Below are 10484 nucleotides of genomic sequence, written 5' to 3'. Positions count from 1 at the left end.
ACTACTGCAAAAGGGTTATGTACCTGCAGAAGACTTTTCTAAATAGTATTTGTTAATCTGATACAGCATGAAAATAATTTTTTACAGCCAGCCTTTACAAACTCTTTTATACATTTGATTCAGTAGAAATGTTAAAAGTCATTCCGAAAACATGAAAAGTTGTAAAAGTAAATAAATATAAAAGGTGCTAGAAGTATCTTTCTTCTAAAGTTACTTTAGATATATTTAAGAAAAGACTAATCTCGTTATCTATTAATTGTTTGTTAATAGATCTTAAAAAATAAGCAAACTGGAAGTTAAATGTTACATATAATTCATGAACAGAAGCCCCTGATGCTGTATTTGTGTATGGATGCAAGGGAACAATTCTAAATATCAAAATTATATATATATATATAAAATCTACTTATTGTTAATCTGTGTTATGTGTATGTCTTTTTGTCATTTCAACATTTGTGAGTTTTATTATTGTATATTTTGTATTTATTGTATAAAATTATATATATTTTTTGATCCAAGGCCCTATGTATTTTAAATGTAAAGTCTTATGGTTCTAAAACTGTATTTAAATAAAAAATACAGAAGTCAGAATATTGCAAATAAAACATGCAACTTTACATCCTCTGATTTTCTTTTTCTTTCCTTTTTTTTTTTGAGAGGGTGTCTCCTCTGTTGCCCAGGCTGGAGTGTAGTGGCGTGATCTTGGCTCACTGCAATCTCTGCCTCCGGGTTCCAGTGATTCTCCTGCCTCAGCCTCCCGAGTAGCTGGGATTACAGGTGCCCACCACCATGCCTGGCTAATTTTTTGTATTTTTTTTTAAATTAGAGATGGGGTTTCACCATGTTGGCCAGGTTGGTCTCGAACTCCTGACCTCAGGATCTGCCTGCCTTGGCCTCCCAAAGTGCTAGGATTACAGGCATAAGCCACCACACCCAGCCTTTCTTCTCCATTTTCAATAAATGGGAGGTAAGCAGCCAAAGGTGAAACAATTAATGACTTTGGGAGTGGCTTAATTTCTGGCCATTGTAAATTTCAGTTAACTGTGTTCCTTCCTACTGTGAAAATGTATTCATATGAAACAGTTTTTGTTTTACTCCACAATGAAAGAAAAATATAAGAATAATCTACTTTGGGAGGCTGAGGTGGACAGTTCGCTTGAGCCCAGGAATCTGAGACCAGCCTGGGTAGCATGGCAAAACCCTGTCTTTATAAAAAATACAAAAATTAGCTGGGCATGGTGGCATTTGCTTGTAATCCCAGCTACTGTGGAGGCTGAGGAGCACTTGAACTAGGGAGGTGGAGGTTGCAGTGAGCCAAGATCATGCCACTGCATTCCAGCCTGGGAGAAACAGCAAGAACCTGCCTCAAAAAAAATAATAGTCTTAACTGCTGTGCCTAAAAATTTAATTCACCAATATTTTGCTAATTTAAAATAGGTATGTGAATAGGATATAACACATAAATACCTTTTCATAAAAATATTGTCATATTTTAATTTTTATACCAAAAATATAAAATGCATAATGTTGCGATGTATTTTGACATTTTTTCTCATTAAAAGTCAATTGATTTAGTTTTTATATTTCTGAAGTTATAAAGTTTACTAAAAATTTATTTTTAATATCAACTAATTTATCAGAGACGTATCAATTACTGTATAATTCTCTCCCAATGGTATTCTCTGTATCTATTAGTATTTGAAAATGATCCAGGTGGCAATAATCCTGGGGAAACCTTCTCTTTTAGGCAGAATTCTCCCTTTCCCTTGAGTGTGGGTGGGCCCAGTGACAATGATGGGATATCATGCCCATGATTAGTTTATATGGCAAAGATGAAGAGATTTTGAAGATGTAATTAAGGTGCTTAGACAGATGGCTTTAAATTAATCAAAACACGGATTATCCTTACCTGATCAGGTGAGCCCACTAAAAGAGGGTCTAGAGATCAGGGACAGAAAAATAGATTCAAAATGGCAGAGTTGCTTTTCTATTGGTCTTGAAGAAGTAAACTGCCAAGTTTACTTCTAGAGTGTAACTTGTACTTAACTTGTAGAGTGGGCCACTAGACAGGGAACCATGGGAAACCTCTAGGAGTTGAGGACCTCAGTCCTACAGCTCCAAGGAACTGAATTCTGTCAACAGCCAGTGAGCTTGGAAGAGAATCTCAAGCATTAGCTGAGATTGCAAACCTGGCTGACAACTTGATTTCAGCCTAGTGAAAACCTGAGCAGAGGACCTAGTTAGCCTAGGCATAGATTCGTAATTCACGGAAACTGTGGGATAATAAATTTATACTGACTTTAACCAATAAGTTTGTGATCATTTGTTACACAGCATTAAAAAATCAATGGAGCTAACTACTATTTCTTTTCTGGTCTTAAACCATTAAGAATTATTGCTATGTTGATTGCTTTATATTAGGGAGAAAGTAAGTACAGATAAGCATTCATACTTCCTGTATTGCTATTAAATAGCCACCTTTTCTACCCATCAATACTACTTATTCTTTCTCAGTTCAAACAGCAAAATTGAATAATCAAAACTTTTTTAACTTCCAATCAAGGCCTGAAGCAGCACAGAAAATAAATAAATAGACAAATAACCAAAAATTCGGTGGTTGTAAATCAATAATACATCTGAGTTCTCTATCCTGTAGATTCAAGTCACAATCCAATTTTCTTCTAAGAAATTGAACCTGAGTTTTATTTCATTTCCAAATTTTTTAAACTATGAAATATAGTATCTAGAAATGCATTAATTTCCAACAATCCCATTTCAACTGGACCAACCAATTTAAATGTCCCATGGGATTGATTATATAGAGATGATAAGCAAAATATATGATGAAAATATGACTTATTTTCTGTCCTGAGAAAATTTGCTTGTTCTTTCAGTTTTTCCAGTTATAGCATCTGTGACTTACTCAACAACATAATGAGGACTATTTCATTTACGATGATTTTGATGTTCCAAAGCAACTTCCAAAGTATTTTTAAATTATGCAACAGGATGTATTTCCGAAAAGATTTCTTTTGTAATGTTGAATTTTATAAATCAAGTATTATTTCTTCATTGCTTTTCTAGAAGTGCATTTCCAAAGGGAAAAATGGCTATAAAATAATCATACACTCTGAAAAGTTTAGATAGTATTCCTTTAAAACTATGTCTTAATTTTAATATAAATCAAAAATTTGAATGCAACTTTAAAATGACATTAGGTAAGTAGAATGTAATATGTAAATCATCATTTCAAAGTCATATTAAATTATCTAATATTAAAATTGAATCTCTGACAGAATCAACAAAATTAATTTAGCCAAGTGTAATTATAGCTCTCTATATTAAATTATTTAACCTGAGAAAAAGTCCCTAGCCTAGGTCAGGGCCTCTGTTACAAATTCTCAAGCATCCTCCTCTATTTTAACAATTGGTTAATTGTATTTTAATGACTTTAATGCTTACCTCCTGATATATTTTGCCTCTGTGTCCCCACCCAAATCTCATCTCCAATTGTAATACCTACATGTTGAGGGGAGGAACCTGGTGGGAAGTGATTGGATCATGGGAGCTCTTTCCCACATGTTTTTCTCGTGATAGTGAGTGAGTTCTCCTGAGAGCTGATAGGTTTAAAGTGTGGCACTTCCTTGCTCTTGCTCTCTCTCCTGCTGCCTTGTGAAAATGGTGCTTGCTTCTCCTTCACCGTCCTCCATGACTGTGAGTTTCCTGAGACTTCCCCAGCTATGCAGAACTGTGATTCAATTAAACCTCTTTTCTTTATAAATTACCCAGTCTCAGATAATATCTTTATAGCAGTATGAGAACAGACTAACACAGCTCCTCAATTCCCCACCACGACCCCATGAGCTCACTAGGGAAAAACTGTATCTGTCTTATTCACAGCATGATTTTCACTGGGATGACTAACATAGTGTGTAGTCCCACAGAAATACTTACTGGGATGACTATCTGACCAAAAGAAGGATAAAAGGAATGAGGGAAGAGAAGAAAAGACAAAGGGAGCCAGGGAGGCAAAGGCTGCAGAATAGGGAAGAAAGTCTGGAAGGCAAGGGAGGCAGGAAGGCAAGGAAGCAAGAGGGAGGAAAGATGATAGGAAAGAAGGAAGGGAAGAAAGGGAAGGGAGGGAGGGAGGAAGGAAGGGAGGAAGGAAGGCAGGCAGGCAGACAGGCAGGCTATTATGAATTTAAAGAACAATCTGTTTCCCTACAGTAATAAAATTATACCTACCTTTTAATAAATACCTACTAAGAGAGATTTATCTCTTCAAGATACCCATCATATACATTTTACATATTTACATAGTGTGTAATTAAAAATATATTCAAGAAATTCTAATATACAAATAGTTCTTGGGGACTATTATTCAAAAATTCGTGACAATTTTTTTTCTGTAAAATGAGGATATTAATAATACTTATCTCATTGGATGTTGTGAGAATTAAAGGAATATAGAAAAGAACTTAGAATGATGCCTGGAACACAGTAAATGCTCAATAAATATTATTATTACTGTTTTGACTGTGCTACCACTACTAATTACTATTAAAGTGAAATTAAAAATTTTTGTCCAGCATTGTATGCCTGTGTTAAAAAGTCTCCTGTACTCCATAAGTATATATATATATATATATATATACACACACACACACTATATATCTATAGTATATAGATATATATATATTATGTACCCATAAACATTAAAAATGAAAAAAAAAACAACTTTTTGCCTAAAGACTCACTGAAAGTGGCAGCACCTGAATTTGAATACAGGTAAGTCTGCCCTAAAGCCCACATTCATTTTATTACAATAAAATGTGACTGCTCTGATGTTGTAATGCTTCACATTCTAACTGGCCATGTTCATAATATTATTTCTGTAATTGACATGTATATTTAAGACATTCAAATATCAAATCCAGACTACTTGGAGACTATCTCTGCTCCCAGTCATTCTGTGGTGTGGCCATTCTCTAACAGCCAAGGATACTGAATGACATACGGTCAATATATGACTATAAAAAGAGAATGATGAGTTCCATTACTAACTTCTTCATATGGAAACATTTCTTTCATTTTCACCTGCATAAATAGTTCACAAACAGCAAAGGAGTTGGAGAAGGGATTCTTCTTTGCTGAAGCACTCTGTGTTCGAATTTCTAAAACATAAAGACTCGAAGGTTTTTCTTTTTTATATAACTATTTCAAAAGTTCACAATTTAAACCCATATAACTATTTTCTCCAGTGACTATTGATTAGAGCTAATATTATTTGAAATTTTGCATTTTAGCTTTTTCTACATAAGCTCTTAGATTACCTTATGATATCCTGGTTTGGTTTTGCATTATTCCAAGTCAGTCTGCCCTGAGTTAAAGCTGGTTACTTTTCTAACATCAGTGAATTGACAGATCCTCCCTAGAAGGTCACAGGCTTCTATAGGACCCAGATGGTACAATTGCTAGCGTTTCTACATGTAGTCACAGAGTCTGCTTAAATAAAAATGAAAATTAGATTCTCTCTAGCACCAAAACTAAAATATTCAGTTATTTTCCATAACATTGCTTTTTATTCCACTTTTTTTTTCTTCTGAGATAGTAGTTAGAATAAAATATCCTGCAGTAAGCAGCATTTACACCCTGTAAACCATACCCAGGCCTGCCCTTCTTTTGGGTTCATCAAATATGATGTATAATCTAAGTTTTGTTCACATGATATTTTCTGATTTTAAAAAGTAGTATAAACTTAATTAGTACACTTTATATCTGCCTAAATGCATAATATTGAAATACTGCTTTTTATACTCTACTTTTTTGATGTGTTATGGGGTTAAAAATTATAGTACAAAATTTAACTATTGTCTGAAAAAGGGAAAACTTTTTAAGAACTTGTACAATAAATCAGGATTAACTGAACTGTAAATTGAGATAAGTCCCTTTAAACTAGAATAATAGCAAAATCTACGACATAGAAAATAAAATCTGTCTAGAAAATAAAGATGATCAGTATTTGCCTTATTGTGGCTTTTCTTATTCTGTGTTGTAGTACTTGCTTACAACTCCATGTTGGGTTGATCTCCTTCTAGGAGCTCCTTCTCAGTGCCTGAAAGCCTTCTCACAGTTCTCTGAGGCTGCAATTTCTAAATGCTAATTCTCTTCTGAGACAACGAATGCCAAACTGTGGTATGAAGTTAGTTGCTTTGGTGTCAAAACCTTTTAATCACTTGAATTTCACATTTAGTAACTTACCTGTTTCCAAAAGCTCTACCTCCAGTCTCTGAGTGCATTGGTGTGGATTCTTACTGGAAGTGCCCATTCTGTCACTGTTTCACCTCCAGCGTGATTCTGGGGTCCCTTGTAACCACTTAGCACTTAGGACTTAGTACTTGCCCTTGAATAGTAACATTTATATTTGAGTAATTATTTACTGATATTCTTTCAAACATCTCTGGAATTTTGAATTTTATTCTTTAGAAGGATCACGCCTTCTTTCTTTAATTTTCTCAAGACATAAACAATTCCAAAATGATACAACAATCTCTAGGTAATCATAGTTTATTAATTTCTTGACACTGTCACGTACATTTCTCAGAATTCTATAGTGATCCTTTTATCTGTCTTGCATTTTCTCTTTTTGAGATTTCCCTCTATTTAGCAAGAACTTAGTTTGGTTGCCAAGGCTATCATAATCATATTCATCTTATTAATTCTTCTTCACTTGTTAGTGTTTCCATAAAAATCTTGATGAGCATATGCATGTATCCACAGTCACGCACCCACAGATGTGAAAGCTGCAATTAATGAGTTTTTTCCTATCTCCTCAAGAAAATGATCAACCATATTTTATTAAATATAACCTTATGGGCCTTCTATTTGGATATCTTTAGTGATTATAAGTATCAGCTATTTGCCAACCCTCTTTACCCCATGCTTAATCCTAACACGGGTTCATCCCTGGTTCTGACCTCTTTTGGTCAGATGAGGGTGCTGATTTCCAGGAAACTGAGGGGTCTTTTAGGTTAACGTATACACTTAGCATTACCTCCTTTGTAAGCTATTTGAAAACAACGTGCACATTGGTTTGGATCGTTTATTCTGTACAAGGCACGGCAGTAGGCACTGTATATAATGACTTATCTGGATCACGAATATTTCCTCAAAACCCTCATGACTAAATCCTGTTTTATTAGCTCTGACTTTCCCCTGTCCATCTGGGAAAGATGAACAATGGAAGGAGGAAACAATCTCGAGCACTCTGCCTTGCGTTCATTTTTTCATCAGGACATGCTTTGATGCAGAGAGGTAATCATTCTCTCAGTTACCTGCACTGTCTCAAAGGAAAAGCATTCTTCAAACCACTCTTATCACTGATGCAGAAAGAAATCACTGGATTTCCACCCATGTTAAGACACTATACAGATACTATACAGTTACTTTACTCCTGACGGGAGCACAATTCTGCCCTTCCACATGAAACAAAAATGTATTTAGTAACTTATTAATGGATTTACTAATTTACTGCAGAATTAGATTTGAGTGCCCTGAAGTAACAACCTGAACTAAAGAGGCAAGGTCACAATCTGTATTAAACTTTCTTGAAAGTGACAGCCAATAATTTTTTAAATAAATGAATGAATGAACAAATAAAAAGAACTAGAAAATAAATATATCAGATGACGGTGAGTGAGTTACAGATAATTTAAACAAAGTTATGTGACAGGGTTGTGACTTCTGATTGGGTGGGAAGGGAAACCTTTCTGAGGGAGTGATATTTTACCTGGAATCTGAAGAATGAGAATCAGCTGGACTTTAAGTTTCTGTGACAGATCAATCTAAGCACAGGGTAGAGCTGCTGCAAAGGTCCTGAGGTGAAGTGAGCTTATTATCTCCTAGGAATAAAAAGAAAGCCAGTGTGTCCAAAGCCTAATGGCGGAGACAGGAAAATATGCAGTATAAGTTTGGAGCATGTGAGGAGTCATATGGTGCTCCCCCATAAACGATATGCCCATGTCTAAAGCCTTGAAATCTGAGAATATTACTTTATTGGGAAAAAGGATCTTTGCAGATACCAAGAATGAATGTCAAGATGAGATCATCCTGGATTATTCAGGTAGATTCTAAATCTAATGTCAAGTATCCTTATAAAAGGCAGAAGAGGAGAAGACACAAACAAGAAAAGAAAACACACACAGAAAAGGAGAAGATAAAAGAAAACAGAGGCAGAGATTGAAAAGAGCTAGCCATAAGCCAAGGAGGCCAAGGAATGTGAAGCAACTGAGATTTATCCCCTAGAGTCAGAGGGAGTGAGAACCTGCCTTCAGGTTAATTTCAGAGTTCTGGCCTCCAGAACTGCTAGAGGAAAGTTTGTTATTTTAATCCACTTAGCTTGGGGTAATTTGTTGTGGCAGCTTTAGGAAACTAATACAGAGAGATAAGCAGAGGGCTGATCATTTGGAACATTGAAAGCAAGTATAAGAACTTTGAAATTTTATCTACACTCAAAGAACAACGTGGGGGCTTATGGGGGGATGGAGAATGAGGGGCTTAGTGTTAGAGGAGCAAGACGGTCTGATTTTCCTGGAGGCAGATCAGTATTGCTTATCAGATTATGGTCAGGTACAATACACCTTTGGGCTGAATCTTGGATTCTCTCATATTAGCTATTGGCTATGTGACAAAGGACGATGTCTCTCAAGCATCTACACCTTAGTTTTCTCAAGTTAAAGTGGATAATAATAATGCCCTAATTCATAGATTTGCTGTGAGAATTCAATGAGTTTAAAATTTAAAGTACTCTGGAACAGTTTGGCCCTTAATAAGTACTTAAAAAGCATTAGATATTGCATTTTGGAAAGTTTGGAAAATAGATTTTAAGAGGGCAAAAGGTGAGTCAGGGAGAAAAGAGGGATGCAGAAGTCCCAATCAAGAGATTGGTTAGAGGTGGTCATCTGAGAAGTAAATGGATTTGAGAAATATTTTGAAAATAGAATCTACTCTACTTGGATCTCGGAGGTAAGGGGAAGAGAAATGAAGGAAGATGTGTAGCTTTTCAGTTTGAGTAACTCAGGACCTTGTAATATCATGAACTAATAAGGATAAGATACAGGGCTCTTAAAGGCACAGACTTTTTATAGGGAGAATTCTGTTTTGAATATATTAAGTTTCAATGCCTCTTAAATGTTGAAGCCAAGAAGGCAATTATATAGATGATTGTGGGGTGTAGAGAGATTTTTTTTTTTTTTTTTTTTTTTTTTTTTCTAGTTTGGAGCTTAAGGCTAGAGATACAGATTTTCAAATCCTTACTCTACTGATGGTATTTAAACTGTGGACCTGAGTTGGATCACCTATACAGAATGTTTAAATATTTCAATGAATCTATTATTTAAAAATAAGAAGAAAAAGGGGAAACAATGGTAATAAGCTCAAAATTTATAATTTTCTAATAATTTATAACACTTTACTGTTATTTATGCTGTATTATTCTGCTCAGCTTCCTAAAACAGATCACCCTAAATGGGATGGCTTAAACAATAAACATTTCTTTCTCACCATTTTCAAAGTTGGGAAGTTCAAGATTAAGGTGTCACCTTCTTGCTGTATCCTCACATCGCAGAGAGAGAGCATGTGAGCACTCTGGTCTCTCTTCCTCTGCTTATAAGAACATGAATATTCCATTGGGAGGGCCCTACCCTCATGCCCTCATCTAAACCTAATTACGTTTTAAAGGCCCATCTCCAAATATTATCACATTAAGGGGTATGGCTTCAATATATAAATGTGGAGGTACACAAACACCCAGTCCATCATATTTGCCCTTGTGATGATCTACATCTATCGTTTCTGTATGGTGGGAAGATATAATGGTGTGCTACTTAACATTTCTTCTCCACTCTGTATTTGAAGATAGTACACTGGTAACTTGAAATAGCCATCATTAGATAATTATAACATGGACATTGGAAAATGCTATAAACCAGCCTCCTTCCCTTCAAACCCCTGGAAAACTGGTGAGTTAACATTTTCTAGCAAACCATACCACTGAGTCTGGGGAGGTTTTGTTTGTTTTTAGGATTAAAAAATACTCTTTATTTATATGCCGATACTTATAGAATAAGACTTTTCACATCACTGGAATAATTTTATTTCTTAACAGTGTATTTATGTTAAGATACAACATAAGTTAATTCTCTGAGGATAAGATCTTTGACAGGAAAAATCCATGGAAATGAGGATTACTGCAAAAGCAGTAAAGCAGAGTTTTTAAAAAGGGACGAGGGAATAGGATCCAGAACCCAGGAGAAAAAAATGGCCTGAGATAGATGTGTCATCTATAATGACATCAGAAAATACCAATGCCAGTAGTTGTGTGTGCTGATGTGGGAGATGATGAGGACATTCCTTCTTTTCCTGCCAGAAGGAGAAGGAGAAGGCATCCTGCCAAGCCTATGTCTGAGAAAGAAGTCTCATTTCAC

General features: G+C 35.3%; 1 long non-coding RNA gene across 1 annotated transcript in view; it reads right to left on the bottom strand.

Moving 5' to 3' along the window:
* Window positions 1-7625: 7625 nt before the first annotated feature.
* LOC129457784 (uncharacterized) overlaps window positions 7626-10484 on the bottom strand; it is a 107517-nt gene continuing 104658 nt past the window's right edge. The window contains exon 6 of the long non-coding RNA XR_008649370.2: window positions 7626-7901. This is a non-coding gene — a long non-coding RNA (uncharacterized lncRNA). The remainder of the gene's footprint in view (window positions 7902-10484) is intronic.

The sequence above is a fragment of the Symphalangus syndactylus genome, chromosome 11 (assembly GCF_028878055.3).
Source record: "Symphalangus syndactylus isolate Jambi chromosome 11, NHGRI_mSymSyn1-v2.1_pri, whole genome shotgun sequence".
Lineage (NCBI taxonomy): Eukaryota > Metazoa > Chordata > Mammalia > Primates > Hylobatidae > Symphalangus > Symphalangus syndactylus.
This window is presented reverse-complemented; position numbering and strand designations above follow the sequence as displayed.